The sequence below is a fragment of the Hemitrygon akajei genome, chromosome 9, assembly GCF_048418815.1.
Source record: "Hemitrygon akajei chromosome 9, sHemAka1.3, whole genome shotgun sequence".
Lineage (NCBI taxonomy): Eukaryota > Metazoa > Chordata > Chondrichthyes > Myliobatiformes > Dasyatidae > Hemitrygon > Hemitrygon akajei.
In genome coordinates this window covers 61,658,109-61,676,662 of record NC_133132.1, presented here as the reverse complement: position 1 = coordinate 61,676,662, position 18,554 = coordinate 61,658,109, and the positions used below count along the sequence as shown (strand labels likewise).

General features: G+C 40.4%; 1 protein-coding gene across 6 annotated transcripts in view; it reads right to left on the bottom strand.

Moving 5' to 3' along the window:
* Positions 1–18,554, bottom strand: part of LOC140733155 (CSC1-like protein 2) — a 191,513-nt gene that overhangs the window by 163,348 nt on the left and 9,611 nt on the right. Inside the window, exon 2 of one of the 6 annotated variants that reach the window (XM_073056084.1) lies at positions 15,641–15,757. The exons of 3 other annotated variants lie outside the window; for them this stretch is intronic. The gene's annotated coding sequence lies outside the window, so the exon portion shown is untranslated. Of the gene's footprint in view, positions 1–2,176; positions 2,279–2,307; positions 2,399–15,640; positions 15,758–18,554 lie in introns of those variants that run through there. 2 more of the 6 variants (XM_073056083.1, XM_073056085.1) reach the window with 2 other exon arrangements.

Below are 18,554 nucleotides of genomic sequence, written 5' to 3'. Positions count from 1 at the left end.
ATAAATATCATGCCTTCAATAGACTGGGTATCCTGTGGCAAATAACAATTCTCCTAAAACCCCAAAAATCTTTCTGTCAACGCTAACACACAGATCTCAGATCTGTCGTTATCACATACACCAGGATGCTGTACTTTTAATCCCGGTATACAGGCAGGACTAGTGACCTGGTGACAGTGGTGACGACCATGGAAGAGTGCTTACAGGATTGCTTTGAATTGATAGCCTAGATCACATTCAAGGACATAACAGTCATCCCCAACATCATCAAGACCTACTGTATGTGGATGAATGTGTGCCTTCAAGAATATACTGAACATAGTCAAACAAGAAACCATGGATGAACCAGAAGATTTACAGTTTGCTGAGGGCTAGGTCTGTGGTGTTCAAGACCAGTGATCTAGAATCCTACAAGTAGTCCAGGTACAACTAATAGAAGGCTATCAGAAGAGTGAAAATGTCATTCCATGTGAAGTTAGACACAATCAGCTACATGCCAGTTTTGGTAGGGTTTGCAGGCCATTACCTCCTACAAGGCGAAACCTACCACATAAATAGCTGTATGTTTCACTTGATGAGCTCAACACCTTTTACGCACACTTTGAAAGGGAGAATAAAATGACATCTGTTTGAATCTCCACAGCATCTGGCGACCCTATGATCTCCATCTTGGGAGTCCACTGTGAGAACATCCTTCAAAAGGGTGAACCCACACAAGGCATCAGGCCCTAATATTATACTTCAAAGGATACTGAAAATGTGTTAAACAACTCAATGGAGTGTTCAAGGATATTATCAACGTTTCAGTGCTGCAGTCAAAAATTCCCAACTACTACAAAAGGGCATCAATCATGTTACCCAAGTAGGGCAGGGTGATAGCACTCACATCTACTGTGATGAAGATTGTTAGTCACAGCTACAATAAACTCCTGCCTGAGCAAGAACCTGGACCCTCTGCAATTTGCCTACCACAACAACAGGTCTACAGCAGGCGCCATCTCACCTGCTCTCCACATGGACGATAGCAATACCTGTGTTTATTGTTTACATCTCATTTTTCAACACCATTATCCCCTCAGTACTTATCAGCAAGCTTCAAAACCTCCCTCTGCAATTGGATCCCTGACTTCCTCATCAGAAGACTACAAAGAGTGTGGATCAGTCCTCAGTGACAAACAAAAATGGCACACCAAGGATGTGTGCTTAACCCACTGCTCCAGGCTATATACGTTAATGACTCCGTGGCTAGGCAGAGCTCAAACAGCATCTATAAATTCATCGATGACACCACAGCTGTTGGTAGAACCTCAGATGACAATGAAGCAGTGTACAAGCTTAAGATGGATTGTCTAGTTAAGAGGTGTTGCAACAAAAACCTTGGACTCATCATCAGTACGACCAAGGAATTAATTGCGGATTTCAGGAAGGGGATGTTGGGAGAACACACATTAGTCCTCGTTGAGGGGTCAGTAATAGAAAGGGTGGGCAGCTTCAAGCTCTTGGATATCAAAATATCAAAGGATCTATCCTGAGCCCAACATGTTGATGCAATTACAAAGAGGCACACTAGCAGCTATATACATTTAGGAGTTGAGGAGGTTTGGTATGTCATCAAAAAACTCCAGTAAATTTCTACAGATGTACTGTGGAGAGCATTCTAACTGGTTGCATCACCGCCTGGTACGAAGGCTCCAATGCACAAGGCCACAAGAGGCTGCAAAAGGGTTGTAGACTTAGCCAAATCCACAGGCACAGTCCTCCTCTCCATCAAGGAGATCTTCAAGAGGTGATGCCTCAGGAAAGTGGCCTCCACCACTAAGGACATTCACCATCTGGGACATGTTCTCTTCTCATCACTATCATCAGGGAGGTGGCACAGGAGCCTGAAGACATACACTCAATACTTAGCAACAGACTTCTCCCCTCCATCATCAGTTTTCTGAATCATCCATAAATATTATATCACACTTCCTCTATTCTTTCAACACAAGTTATAGTAACTTTATGTCTTGCAGTTACTGCTGCCACAAAACAACAAATTTCCTGACTTATCAGAATCAGACTTTAATCGCCAAGTACCTATGCACATACAAGGAATTTACTTCCGGCAGATGTTGTCTCTCTGCTCATAACAATAATAATGATAAATATAAATGAAAATATAAATTATACATACAGGTAGTGCAATCCAAGTAATAGTTAGCTAACAGTTAACTGGCAGTTAACTGTTCAGCAAAGTGACCGCAGTAGGGAAAAAACTTCTCCAGTGCCTATTAGTCTTAGTCTGGAGGGATCTGAAGCGCCTACCAGACGGAAGCAGATCAAACAGTCCGTGCGCAGGATGGGAGGAGTCCTTTATGATGTTCCAGTGATAATAATCCTGATTCTGACGTCCTTGCTTGCATAAAACACAGAGTACACAGTATGTCAGTTGGTAATAAATTCAACAATGCTAAACAGATTGCAATACAAAAAGAAGTGCTAAAGCAATAATGGAAAGCTGTTCGAGTCAGTAATGTGATGGAATAACTCCTCACTGACAATCAACACTGGCGCACCTCAGGGATGTATGCTTAGCCCACTGCTCTACTCTCTTTATACCTATGACTGTGTGGCTCAAATATCATGTATAAATTTGCTGATGATACACCATAGTTGGCAGAATCTCAGGTGGAGACGAGAAGGCGTACAGGAGCAAGATACACTAGCTAGTTGAGTGGTGTCATAACAACTATCTTGCACTCAACAGCAGCAAGACCAAAGAGATGATTGTGGGTAGAGTGAGGGATCACAAACCAATCCTCGTGAAGGTATCAGAGTGGAGACAGTGAGCAATTTCAAATTCCTGTGTGTTAATATCTGAGGAGCTAACCTTGTCCCAACATATTGATGCAGCTATAAAGGCGGCAAGACAACAGCTAGATTTCATTGAGTTTGAAGAGATTTGGTTTGTTACCTAAGATACTCAAAAACTTCTACAGATGTACTGTTGGATGCATTCTGACAGAGTGCATCACTGTCTGGTATGGGGGTGGGGGGGAGAGAGGGCTACTGCACAGGACCAAAAGAAGCTACAGAAAGTTGTAAAATTAGTCAGCTCCTTCTTGGGTGCTAGTCTCCATAGTGTCCAAGATAACTTCAAGGAGCAATGTCTCAGAAAGATAGTGTCCATCATTAACGACTCTCATCACCCTCTTCTCATTGTTACCGTCAGGAAGGAGGCACACATTCAGTGATTCAGGAACAGCTTCTTCCACTCTGTCATCCAATTCCTAAATGGACACTGAATCCCTGAACACTACCACACTTCTTAAAGAATTTCTAATTTTGTACTATTTTTAATTTAAATATTTAATACCTATAGACACTTACTGTAATTGATTTACTTTAAAATATATTATCATGTATTGCATTGCACTGCTGCCACTAAGTTAACAAATTTCACAACATATGCCAGTCACATTAAACCTGATTCTGATTCGAACAGAATAGCCAAGAATTAAGAGTCTGAGAATGTAGATGCACCTTTGGGAAGAGGATGCAAAAAAAAATCTTGTTAGTTTGCAAGTCTGCTAACAGTATGGAAAAGCTGTTCCGAGTCAGTAACATGATGGAATATAACCAGATGAGTAGCAGTGCCAATTAAGTTCAAGCAGCACACCATCCAGGACAAAATACTCCACTTGATTGGGAAGAGAATACACTACAAATATTCTTGCCAGAAGGTATTTCTGGACATGCTGGGCTTATGGGAAGTGCTGCAAGCTGTTTATTGGTCTTTTGAAAAGCAATGCAGAAAAATACAGTGCCTACAAAAAGTATTTACCTCTCTTGGAAGTTTTCATGTTTTATTGTTTTATAACACTGAATCACAGTGGATTTAAAATTTGACACTGATCAACAGAAAAAAAGACTTTCATGTTAATGTGAAAACAGATCTCTATAAAGTGATCTAAATTACAAAATAATTGTACTCGCTCCCTTCAAGTCAGTATTTAGCGGATAAACCACAGGCAGCAATTACAGCCTTCAGTCTGTGTGGATAGGTCTCCAACAGCTTTGTACATCTAGACACAGCAATTTTTCACCATCTTCACAAAACTACAAGCTTTATCAGATTGCACGGGGATTGTGGTGTGAGTGAACAGCACTTTTCAAGTCCCGTCACAAATTCTCAATTAGATTGAGGTCTGAACTCTGACTTGTTTACTCCAGGACATTAACTTTGTTGTTTTTAAGGTTTTATGCTTGGGGGCATTGTCCTACTAGAAAACAAATCTTCTCCCAAGTTGCAGTTAGTTTGCAGACTACATCAGGTTTTTCTCCAGGATTTCCCTGTATTTTGCTGCGTTAATTTTACTCATTACCTTCAAAAGCTTTCCAGAGCCAGCTGCAGTGAAGCACTCCCACTGCATGATACAACCACCACTGTGATTCATGGTAAGGATGGTATGATTTTGATGATGTGTAGTGCTTGGCTTACATTTGCCAATGCTTAATCTGACGGCAAACCTCAATTTTGGTTTCATCAGACCATCAAACCTTCTTCCAGCTGACTTCAGAGACTCGCATATGCTTTCGGGCAAATTAGCTGAGACAGGACGAAGCGTCTCGGCCTGAAACGTTGACTGTTCATTTCCACGGATGCTGCCTGACCTGCTGAGTTCCTCCAGCGTGTTGCTCTAGCTGAGATTTTATGTGAGCTTCCCCCCAACAATGGTTTTCTCTTTGCCACTTTCCCATAAAGCTGCAACTGGTGAAGCACCCAGGCAATTGCTGTTGTATGCACAGTCTCTCCCATCTCAGCTTCTGACATTTGTAACTCCTCCAGAATTGTCATCGGTTTCTTGGTTGTCTCCCTCACTAGTCCCCTTCTTGCAGGGTCACTCAGTTTTTGAAGATGGCCTGCTCTAGGCAGATTAAAGCTGTGCCATATTCTTTCCATTTCTTTCCACTGTACTCCAAGGGATATTCAGTGACTTGGAAATTTTTTTGTAACCATTTCCTGACTTGTGCTTTTGAAAACCCTTTTCGCAGAGTTGATTGGAGTGGTTTTTTTTTAACCTTATGGTGTAGTTTTTGCTAGGATACCGACTCATCAGCAGTTGGACCTTCCAGATAGATATATTTTTACTATGATCAATTGAAATACCTCAACTGCACACAGGTGATCTCCATTTAACTAATTATGTGACTTCTAAAACCAATTGGCTGCAGCAGTGATGATTTGGTGTGTCTTATTAAGGGGGCGGGGGTAAATACTAATGCAATCAATTATTTTGTTCTACATTTGTAATTCATTTACATCACTTTGTAGAGAAACACACACAAAATATAGAAGGAACTTAGCAGCAAACACGAGTAAATCTGCAGATGCTGGAAATTCAAACAACACACACAAAATGCTGGTGGAACACAGCAGGCCAGGCAGCATCTATAGGGAGAAGGACTGTCAACATTTCGGGCCGAGACCCTTTGTCAGGACTAACTGAAAGGAAAGATACTAAGAGATTTGAAAGTAGGAGGGGGAGGGGGAAATGAGAAATGATAGGAGAAGACCGAAGGGGGTGGGATGAAGCTAAGAGCTGGAAAGGTGATTGGCAAAAGTCCTGACGAAGGGTCTCAGCCCAAAATGTCGACAGCGCTTCTCCCTATAGAAGCTGCCTGGCCTGCTGTGTTCCACCAGCATTTTGTGTGTGTTGAAGGAACTTAGCAGGCCAGGAAGCATCCATGGATAAGAGTACAGTTGACATTTTGGGCTGAAAGTCCTGCCGAAGGGTTTCTGCCTGAAACATCGACTGTACTTTTTCTTTCCCCCATAGAAGCTGCCTGGCCTGCCGAATTTCTCCAGCATTTTGTGCGTGTTGCTCGGATTTCCAGCATCTGCAGATTTTCTCTTGTTAGCACTTTGTAGAGATCTGTTTTCATTTTGACTCAAAAGTGTCTTTTTTTTCCTGTCGAACAGTATCAAAAAAGGCAAATTAAATTCACAGTGATTCAATGTTGTAAAATAAAACATGAAAACTTCCAAGGGGGTGATTTCTTTTTATAGGCATTGTAAACTGCATCAATCAGCATCAATGGGAAAATAAGACAATGCTTTTTACCTTTTGTTTCAGCAGGTCCAGGCAAGAACTGAGCTTGGGTGGTGTGTGGGAGAATGTGTTTTACATAAACCACTAAGCAGTGGAACTTTATATTATTTTAGTCTCCCATCAGAAGGCGAATCATACAAGTATATATGGAACATAAAAATCAAGGACAAACATGGAAAATCAATTTGAGAAGGAATGGAATGAGATACTGGTAGGTAATAATTGAATAAATCCTTTGTTTAGTCAGAGGCTCATTACCATCCAGAAACTCCTGTCACCAAGATGTTGGTCTCCTTTCTAACCTGAAAGGAAGGTCCAACTGCTGGTGAGTCAGTATCCTGGCAAAAACTACACCATGAAGGTCATTTTTATTCAGAAATTAGTTTATATTTCTAGTACTAGAGGAAAATAGTAGTATGTGCAATATTTAATAGGGCCTGGTTCGCTAAGTAAAACAGGTAGTATTACTGAGACTGAAATTATGTCAGTGGTGAATAAGATTGTAACTACATTTGGCTGATTTCCCACAAGGACACTCTGAATAAAGAATGCAATAATTAGATTTGTAATGAAAAGTTAAAGCTTTGCCCTCTTTAACAGCGACACAAGAACGCAGGAGATGTCTGAGGACTGGAAAATTGTCAAGTTAGCCTGACCTCGGTGGCTGGAAAGAAGTTAGAGTCAATTGTTAAGGACGTGGTGATGGAGTACTTGGTGACACAGGACAAGATAGTACAAAGTCAGCATGATTTCCTTCGAGGAAAATCCTGCCTGATAAACCTGTTGGAATTCTTTGAGATTACAAGTAGGATAGATAAAGGGGATGCAGTGGATGTTGTATATTTGGACTTTCAGAAGGCCTCTGACAAGGTGCCACACATGAGGTTGCTTACCAAGTTAAGAGCCCATGGTATTACAGGAAAGTTACTAAGATGGTTATAGCATTGGCTGATTGGTAGGAGGCAGCAAGTGGGAATAAAAGGATCCTTTCCTGGTTGACTGCCATTGACTAGTGGTGTTCTATATGGGTTGGTGTTGGTACCACTTCTTTTTATGCTGTATATAAATGATTAATATAATGGAATATAGATGGCTTTGTTGCCAGGTTTGCAGATGACACGAAGATTGGTAGAGGAGCAGCTAGTGTTGAGGAAATAGGCAGGATGCAGAAGGACTTAGACAGATTAGAAGAATGGGCAAGAAAGTGGCAAATGAAATACAATGTTGGAAAATGCACGGTCATGAACTTTGGTAGTAGAAATAAATGTGCAGACTATTTTCTAAATAGGGAGAAAATCCAAAAATCTGAGATGCAAAGGGACTTGGGAGTCCTTGAGCAGAACATCCTAAAGGTCAACTTGCAGGTTGAGTCAGTGGTGAGGAAGGCAAATGCCATTTTAGCATTCATTTCAAGAGGTCTAGAATACGAGAGCAAGGATGTGATGTTGAGGCTTTATAAGGTACTGGTGAGGCCTCACCTTGAGTATTGTGAACAGTTTTGGGCCTCTCAACTTAGAAAAGATGTGCTGGCATTGGAGAGGGTCTAGAGGAGGCTCACAAGGATGATTCTGGGAATGAAAGGGTTATCATATGAGGAACGTTTGATGGCTCTGGGTCTGTATTTGCTGGAATTCAGAACGATGAGGGGGGATTTCTTTGAAACCTTTTGAATGTTGAAAGGCCTAGACAGAGTAGATATGGAAAGGATGTTTCCCATGGTGGGAGAGTCTAGGACAAAAGGGCACAGCCTCATGATAGAGAGGCACCCTTTCAAATCAGAAATGTGGAGAAACTTCTTTAGCCAAAGGGTGGTGAATTTGTGGAATTTGTTGCCCTATGCAGCTGTGGAAGCCAGGTTGTTGGGTGTATTTAAGGCAGAGATTGATAGGTAAACACAAAGTACACTGTAGATACTGTGGTCAAATCAACACGTACAAACAAGCTGGAGGAACTCAGCGGGTCGGGACAGCATCCATGGAAACTTTGACTGCAGTCAAATGCAGCCCGATGCAGCCCGACCTGCCAAGTTCCTCCAGCTTGTTTGTATGTAGAGATTGATAGGTTCTTGATTGGACATGGCATCAAAGGTTACGGGGAGAAGGCCAGGAACTGGGGTTGAGGAGGAGGAGAAGAAGAAGAAGAAGGGGAAAAAAAAAGAAAATCGATTGACTGATTGAACGGCGGAGCAGACTCAATGGGCCAGATGGTCTAATTCTGTTCCTATGTCTCATGGAAATTAACCAAAATGATTTCCTTCTACATTTGCCACAAGTATTCAATAAAATATTGATCAACTGGAAGTGACTCAAGTTATTCGAGTCAGCTAAGAAAATATATATTTCTGAATATATTATCCAACAAACTTCATAAAAACTTAAACACAATGAGTGGTTAGTATTTAGAATGCATTACCTCATTGTGCAGAATAATCTTCCTATACCATACCACGGATTTTCAACCAGCCTCCAATATATATTCATTCAATAACCTTTAAAGGGTCCATCAACAGCCTGGTCACTATAATAACTATATATTTAACAGTTCTGTACGCTGTGAATGGTTTCTACAGAAACAAATAGCAGATTATGAAAACTTCATGGATATAAAATATTCTTCTGAATTGCTAAGGTAACATTCGGGGCAGACACTGCAGTCAGTATTCAGCAGTTTGGAAGTATTCTGGGGACTTCCAGATGTTGATTAGTACCATCGAATATGACAGTCAAGACCCAGTAAGTGGCAGAACCCAGTCCTGTCAGAAATTACACAGGAGAGAACTGCCTGCAGATGTTGGAGTTGGTGCAGGAATGGAGACCATGTTGATTTCAATGGATAATGAAGGGGTAAAATGGAAAACAAATTCCCTTCACAAATACAGTGGATTACAGTTAATTAAGGCACATCAGGACAAGTGGCTGCCCCAATTAACTGAAATTTCATGGAATTAGTTTAAAAGGTACATTTAAAAAAGACGCACAACCATTTAACTATGTAACAAATTATTTAAATGAAATAGTGAACAAATCAGAACGTTACCAATACTACTACAGTACAATCACTCCCTACTTGTACATAGTTTTCTCCTTTTGCTTGTTCTTTCTTTCCTCTCTTTTCTATAAGCATATACCTCAGATAAATATTATATGGAGATTTGTGGCAAATATGAATAAATGATATATGCACAGTATTTGAAATACATCTTATGGAAATGTTTGTGTGATGATGAACTTCAATAAAAAATAAATTACAAAAAAAACTATTACCAATGGAGGAAATTGTGCAGTGTACACTCTGCTGTGTTCTTTTGCTTGGCTGTAACTGAATAAAATCTCACTGACACCTAGTGCAGGTAATGGATAGCCTTCATACAATGCTTTTGACAATTGCATCCACCAAATTTTCATTTTATTGTAACATTCAGAACAAGTTATGATACCTTCAAATTCTTCATACTTCCTAAATTGAGGTAGTACAATCACTCCATTTTTACTCTGGCCGTTTCTGGCCTCTCCAAGCCTGAATGCTTGAAACCATAGTGAGCAAAACAGTTTTGAATTATTGTACTGCTTATTTCCCACCATCAATGACAAAAATCACTGCTTTTTGAATTCAAGCACACATAACTGAGCACAGTGTAGTGTCCAACAGTCACACAAGTGCACATGACTGATGCTAAACTACCGTAGATTCCGGATTTTAAGCTGCTACTTTTTTCCCACATTTTGAACAGCTTTGAACTCTGCGGCCTTTAATACGGAGCGGCTAATGTATTATTTTTTTTCATGCCGCCGAAAACATTTTGCCTCGTAACAGTAGACCAATAAAATTGATGAGTAGTTCACAGAGGTCCAATGAAATTGTACGATAAATCAAGCGCACTTTCACAATTAAATTATTGTAAATCAGTCATTTGTACTCACCCTCATCAACATGGAAAACACTCGAAGAAAAGCATTGTGCTGCCTTTATGGCAGTTATTTAGTTTATAATATTTTCGCTTAGTAATTCATTTTCTAGTTAAAGTTAGAACTGTTTTAACTATATTTGTTTTCTGTACTACATCGCGGGATGCTATGACGTCACACCCGGTTTCGCCGCGTCTTGTGGGATACCGGTTTGCGATAAACGGGACGGCGGGGGGGAGCGGCGGAGCGAAAACGCTGCTTTTAAGTTAAAGGCGATCAATAACTTTTCCTGGTAGGCTGCAGTATATATATTTTTTACCAGTCGTTAGGAGATATTGGAATGTTGTTCAGTAAAGAAGTATACGCAACGTATATTTAAAAGTAGCCGCGTTACGGGCACGGTTCGAAAAAAAGCATTTGCAATATGTATTTGTTTTTGTTACCATATGGATTTAATTAAAAGTTAAAAAATCCTCATGTGTAATATCTTTCTGTGTAAATATCTCATATTACAACGTGGGACACCTGCGGCCGAAAATCCGGTGCGGCCTAAAATCCGGTGCGGCCTTTACAAGTAAAAAATTGATTTTATTTCTAAAATTAGAGCCAGCGGCTTTTAATCAGGTGCGCTCTGTAGTCCGGAATCTACGGTAGTTAGAAAATGTTTGGCAAGTTTCCTGTCCCAATTAAGTGGCACAGTGTCCAAAATAAATAAAGGAAATCATGACTATTTTCTCAATTAGTCTTTGTTCTTTAAGAGTTATCCCAAATAAGCAGTTTCCCCAATTAACCAATGACTCATTTAACTGAAATCCACTGTAATTAAAAATATTAAATATTTTTAAATGATTATATTCATTGTTTACAAAATATTTCAATCCTAAAACAGTTATTTCAATTGTAATAGCTTTTAAATTGTAACTTCAGATATACTGTCAGCTTTTGGAGGCTATGGGTCCTCTCTGACCTACCATTAGTCACACCCTGTCATTGGAGGCTGGGATGTCTCAGGGTAGCAAGGTAAAGCCCTCGATTTACAAGTGGTTAGTCTGGTTGTAGGAGACTTGAAGGAGCGATTGCGGTTGGGGGATTGGAGCAATATCATTATTATAGGTACATTAATGTATTTGGGCCATTTTAGCTCAGTTGACAACAATTATATTTGTTTCAGGCACAAAGTGGGGAGTTTAAAAAAGGAAGAAGTTTCTTACCTCTGCTACTCTCTCTACAGTCTTCCCTTTTCCCTGAACTGCCTCTACCCCCACCGCCCTGGCAATTACAGGATGAACAGAATTAGACCGCACATATTGCAACCTCAGACACTGGAGAGGCATATGGGAACTGACAAAATTGGTAAAATCATCAAGGATTACTGCAGTCAATCTGGGAAGCCACAAATAACAACTGCTTAAAATAGCAATGTAATCAAATACACTCACATTAGGATGGTTCAATTTTGATTACCTGTGAACATTAAAGCAGGAAATGGGAGTTTTGGTATTCTGGTTATTACTGTATGTATTGCACATATCACCACATTAAAAACATCCTCTAAACTAAATATATTAGCCTATTCTTAATCACTATGACCACCTCTATTAATACACGTGCAATCCCAAGTGCAATATATGCATCAGCTAAAAACATGCACTTACCAGCACCTCATCATTGAGCAATTTAGCACATTTACACCAGATGCAACTAAGATGCTGACAAGCCCCTTATCCTTAAGCTCAAGTAATTGTGCAAGGGAAAATGTCACACTTGTTCATCAGTATCAACTACCTGTTCTGGTAGGCTTGCCCAAGTGGCTTGGACAGGGCATCATCATAGATGGGAAATACACTACTACTGTTATTGATATTCAGTTTTGAGTATTCCAAATGGATTAAAGATGCTCCCTACAAGTGACATAGTGGCTTCTTGACATATCCATAGTCTTTTGATAGAAATAACTTAGCTGTTAGCCTTAAAGACTTGCTGATGCATTAACCACATTGATCATGTAACATCAGAATCACTTAGCACATCCTCTTCTTTCCAGATGTGGGAGATCTGATTATCACTCTGCACCTAAAGTTCTTTATCAATATTCAGGAATTCTGTGGGAATATTATTTGATTTCTTGGCTTCGTCCATTTTCAGCCAACATCAGTATTTCATCTGATATAGCGATAAGCCTGGGCCAGTGTATTAGGAGATGGACCACAAAGAGTATGGGCACCAATCAACAACCGATAGCCTTTTCTCCCCCTTGTTCATGGCCCTCAGCGAACTGAACCTCAGATTTTGGGCAACAGATAGTTTTGATAGAGCAACACACAGAAAATACTGGAGGAACTCAGCATGTCAAGCAGCATCTATGGTTATGAATAAACAGTTGACATTTCGGGCCAAGACTCTTCATCAGGACTAGAAGAGGAAGGGGGAATATGCCAGAATAAAAAGGTTGGGGGATGGGAAGGAGGACCAGCAAGAAGTTGACAGGTGAAGCCTGGGGGGTGAATAAGGAATCTGATAGGAGAGGAGAGTGGACCATAGGAGAAAGGGAAGAATGGGTGACACTAGGAGGGGGTGATAGGCAGGTGAGAAGGGGAGGTATGAGGCCAGAGTGGGGAATGGGAGAGTGAAGGGGAAGGGGGAAAAATTACCAGAAGGAGACATTGATGTTCATGGTATCAGGTTGGAGGCTTCCTAGATGGAATATGAAATGCTGCTCCTCCACCCTCAGTATGGTCTCATTATGGCAAAAGAGGAGGCCATGCACTGTCATGTCGGAACAGGAATGGGAACAGGAATTAAAATGGTTGGCCACCAGGAAATTCTGCTTTTGGCAGATTGAGCGGAGGTACTCGACAAAATAGTTTCCTCAATTTACATCGTGTCTCACCAATTTCAACCGCATTGGGAGCATCAGATACAATAGACAACTCGCAGGTGAAATGTTGCCTCACCTGGAAGGACTGTTTGGAGCCCCAAATGAAGGTGAGGGAGGAGGTAAATGGGCTAGTGTAGTATATCTGTTGCTACAGATGTGCCAGGAGAGAGATTAGTGGGGAGGAACAAATGGACAGGGGAATCACAGACCCCTGCAGAAAGCAGAGAATGGGAGAAGGGAAGTAAAGATGTATTTGGTGGTAGGATCCTGTTGATGATGACGGAAATTGCAGAGAATGATATATTGGATGCAGAGACACAGGGGGTGGTAGGTGAGGACAAGAGGAACTCTAGTCTAGTTAAAGTGGTGGGAAGATGGGGTGAGCACAGATGTCGAGGAAATGTGGGTGAGGGCAGCATCAAAAGTGGAGGAAGGAAAACCTTGCTTTTTGAAGTACATCTCTGATGTCCGGGTAAGGAGAGCCTCATCATGGAAACAGATATGGCAGAGATGAAGGAAATGAGAAATGGCAATAGCATTTTTACAGGAAGAGGTACAGGCACAATAACCATGGGAATCAGTAGGTTTATAAAGGTGTTGGCTGCCAGTTTGTCTCCAGAGAGGAAGACAGAAATAGAGAAAGGTGAAGGAGGTGTCAAAAATGGACCAAGTGAATTTAATGGCGGGGGAAGATGGAGGCAAAGTTGGTGAAAATGACGAGCTCAGCATAGGTGCATGAAACAGAAACAAAGCAGTCTTTGATGTAGCTCAGGAAGTGTAGTTTTGATAACACTGAAGAATTTGCACATGTTGCATTGTTGAAACTGTATTCTTCCCACCCACCATTTAATGTTGAGATTTTGGTGGACCAGGGCAAGTTGGGAGTCTGAAGAGCCATTTACCTATAGCACCATCTCATCTAACCCAAGTCACAATGCAGTTTCTAATCAAACAGTACTTTGCATCTGAGATTAGTTAGTTCATGGATCTCCAGTTCATCCATGTACACTAGTCCTGGTGCCTTTTTTTAAAGGAAGTCAAGAGCTTCTTCACAGGAGTTACTTAGATACTCCATAGCTCCTGTTGAGAGACGTGAGCTTTGATGTGGGTCCTTAATGGTCCTCTGTACCCAGAAAGGATATCCTATTGTTAAAAATCAGATAAATATCTACTGTCCACTAGAATCTACACTGAAATCATCCAACCTACTCACATGTCAGATCTTTATAATTAGATACCTAACTTCCATGACTCCATTATCAAGTTTCCTGATGAAAACAAATCTTCCTCTCAATGTCAGCAGAACAAAAGAACTGGTCACTGACTTCAGGAAGGGGAGGGGCAGTGCACATGCACATGAAAAACATCCTATTCAGACACATCACGGCTTGGAATGGCAACTACTCTGCCTATGACCATAAGAAACTGCAGTTATGTCCACAGAAACCAGCACTGCTTCATGGACTCTATCTAAACTTCTCATTGCCTCAGTAAAGCAGACAGCAAAATTAAAGATCTCTCCCATCCCAGACATTCTCTCTTCTCCCCTCCCATTGGGTACAAGATAAAAATAAGCATGAAAGCACGTAGCTCCTGCCTCAAGGATGGCTTCTATCCAATTGTTAGATTATATACAGTTTCTTAGAATGATAAAATGGAGTCTTGGCTTCACTCAACCTCAATACAGCCTTGCACCTTACTGTCTACCTGCACTTCACTGTGACCATAACACTTTACTCTGCACGCTTACTGTTTTACTGTGCACTACCTCAATGTACTGGTGTTGGTTTATTATCACATGTACCAAGATACAGTGAAAATTTTGTCTTGCGTACAGATCACGCAGATCAAATCATTACACAGTTCACTTCAGCTACAATAAGTTAAAACAATAATGCAGAATAATGTGTAAAAGCTACCAAAGAAGAGCAGTGCAGTTAAACAATAAAATGCAAGATCATAACAAGGTAGACTGTAAGGTCAAGAATCCATCTTATCGTAAAAGTAATCCATTTAAGAGTCTGATATCAGTGGCATAGAAGCTGTCCTTGAGCCTCGTGGTATGTGCTTTCAGGCTTTTGTAATGTCTGCATGATGAAAAAGGGGAGAAGAGAGAATGTCCAAGGTGGGTAGGGTCTTTGATTGGATGGCTGCTTTACTTAGAGAGCTAGAAGTATAGACAAGAGTGCTTAGAGGGGAGGTTGGCTCCTGTGATGTGCTGAGCTGTGTCCATAACTCTGCAGTTTCTTGCAGTCACTTGAAGAGCAGATATCATACTAATCTGTCATGTATTCAGATAGAATGCGTTCTATGGCACATCGATAAAAATTGGAAAGGGTCGATGGGGACTTGCCAAATTTCTTTAGCTCCTGAAAAAGTGTTGGTCAGATTTCTTGGCTGTGATATTAACATTTTTCATTACTGTTGTAATGAATTGATCCTGTATAAACAGTAAGTTTTCACTGTATGTCAGTACACGCAAGGATAATAAACCAATTTATCAAGTTTCCTTACTGAACTACAAATAAAGCCACTGTCCTTATTAATCTATCACAAACCTATTGAGTTAGTTGAAGGAACAGGCTAAACAGGATAAAGGAAGAACCAAAACAGCCAATCACCACACCCTCATGTATTAATATTAAAACACTTCCATAATCAGTTGACAAACTGGCTTGTAATGAAAAACATACAACACTCCGACACTTGACTTAACTAGGTAATTAACTAGGTTATCATGGAATATCTGGTTAAACACTAACCTGTACAAATGCACAGCTGATCCATTGGGAAGAAGAAACACATAGGGTATACTGTAAACATAACTTCAAATTTCTCCAAATAAGTAACTGCACAGATTTTTCTGCACCACGCAGCAACTATAAGAGAAAACAAGTTATGAAGCAACAATTATAAAACCCTTCCAGCCACACAGAAATTAGGGTGGGATAAAAGAATTACTGAAGTGCCATAGAGAGCTAGAGAGTAACTTCAGGTAGATTTATAATCTGACCACTGGGAAAAGAAGGATCTCAAATGCTACTATAGTGACAAAGAAAGCAAGCAAGTTCAATTCTGATGGCAATAGAAGCATCTCCCTGCCATTTGTTGGGATCTTCTCAAACTCCCCGTCCAATAACCTTATGAACTACTTCATGAAAGTATCTCCAAATCTGTTATCTGATGACATGCAAGTTGGCATGACCTCTAGTTCTAATCTCACGCAACCTCAGTGGAAAAAAAAAACTTGCTTGCATTTACTCTATCTATAACTGCATAATTTTCTATACCTCTATAAAATCTCCCCTCATTCTTCTATGCTCCAGGGAATAAACTAACCTTTTATTCACCTTTTCCCTATAACTCAGATCCTCAAGTCCTGGCAACATCCATGTAAATTCTCTCTGCATTCTTTCAATTGTACTTATATCTTTCCCGAATGTAGGTGATCAAAACTGCTGATGTCCAGGCATAGATAATTAGTCCGATCCGAAGGACCAATTTTGGCTATTGTTATCCTTTTGCTTTTAATATATCTGTAGAAGCTTTGGGGATTCTCCTTGACCTTGTCTGCTAGATCAACCTCATGCCTTCTTTTAGTCCTCCTAATTTGCTTCTCATGTGTTCCCTTGCATTTCTTATACTCAAGTACCTAATTTGCTCCTTCCTGCCAATACCTGATACAATCTCAATTTTTCTTAACCAGGGCCTTAATTATCTCTTGAAAACCAAGATTCCCTAAAGCTGTTATCCATGCCTTTGCCTTTTATTCTGACAGGAACATACAAAGTCTGTACTCTAAAAATTTAAGTTTTGAAGGCCTCCCATTTACCAAGTACATCTTTGTCATAAAACATTATGTCCCAATGCACACTTGGTAGATCCTTTCTGATACCATTAAAATTGATATTTTTCCAATTTAGAAACTCAACCCGAGGACTAGACCTATTCTTCTCCATAATTATCTTGAAACTAATGGCATTATGATCACTTGATGTAAAGTGTTTTCATACACAAACTTCTGTCACCTGCCATCCCTTTCCCTGCTAGGGGGACCTGGTACCATATTCTCTATAGCTGGAATGTCTATATATTGATTAAGGAAACATTCCTGAACACATGACAAACTCTATCTCATCCAGCCCTTTTACTGTATGGAGTCTCAGTCAATACATGGAAAGTTAAAAATCACCAATATCACAACCTTATGTTTCTTACAACAGTCTGCTCCCTCTCTACAAATTTGCTCTTCTAAATCCCATGGACTGTTGGGCAGTCTATAATATAATCCCATTAACATGTCATGCCTTTCTTATTCCTTAGTTCTGCCATATTGCCTCAGTAGAAGAGCTCTTCAGTCCCCGACTAGTAATGCCACCCCTCCCCCTTTAATCCCTCCCATTATATGCCTGAAACGATGGAAGCCCAGAACACCGACCGAGCTGCCATCCTGCTTCTCCCGCAACCAAGTCTCACTAGTGCCTACAATGAAATATACGCAGCTCAGAACATTTGACCATACCCACTACCTCTCCTCAGCTATGACAACCTTAAGGAACTGGCAAAAATTTAGTATTTTGATCCCTGAATGTGTATGTAGGCTTAAAAGCACCTTTCTCTACAACCCCTCCACTATCCATTCTGATGCTCTGGTTACCATCCCCCTTCAACTCTACTTTAACACCCAGCCCCCCAAGCAGCACTAACAAACCTTCCCGCAAGGATATTAATCTCCCTCCAGGTCAGTTACAGATCACCCCTTCTGTACAGGTCCAAACTTCCCTGGAAGAGAGCCCCGCATGATTCAAAAATCTGACACCCTCCCTCCTGAACCATCTCCATCCAACAAAATAAATTTCTCATCTCAGTCTTAAATGCCTAAACTTTCATCTGGAATTGTCCTTGTTTAGAGGCTCTCCTGATTAAGAGGGCACTCAGTAACCATCCGTCTATACCTACATCAACACATGGTCTAAAATCTCTGGCCTGTTGTTGGTCAGCTCAGCAAAAAATTACTGCAATACCTCAGAGAATCATCAATCCAGAGTTTGAGTCACTCCCTCTATCTACACTGGTCTCACTGTCTTCTACTGGCAGTCACAAGTCCAGACTAATGTAAGCTCTGATTAAAACACTATTCCCATCCTAAAATATCTGTTTTTCCATCTTATCCAAAGAGTAACTGCAGCTGCTATAAATGACTTAGTTATGTACTCCGGTGATCAATAATGAAGCACTGCTTGCCCTTCACATCCAAGAGGAAAGCATTTTAATCAATTCTTTTTACAAACTATTATTTTCAAACTAGTTTTACTCAATCACCCTCCATTCTCCTTCTGCTCTAATAAAAAATATTTAGCCAAATACAACTGGGAAAAGGTAAAATTAGTATTATCACAAGATGAAAACACATTCAAGTTGAATTCTAGTTTTGGGAATTATTTGCTTGCTCTAGACTATAAGCCAAATTACTACTAGGCCAGCATAGTGCTGCATTTAGTTTGGAAGACAATTGAGTATTAGACAATAATTAAGCACTTGCTGACTACTTACCAAATAATAAAAGCATTTAATGCAAATTATTTATAAATTTTTGGCAACCCCGTTCAACTTCTGAAAATGGGTCTTTCCCTCTGGAGAGTCCGCATTAGTCTCATCGGTATGCAGAGGTCAAGT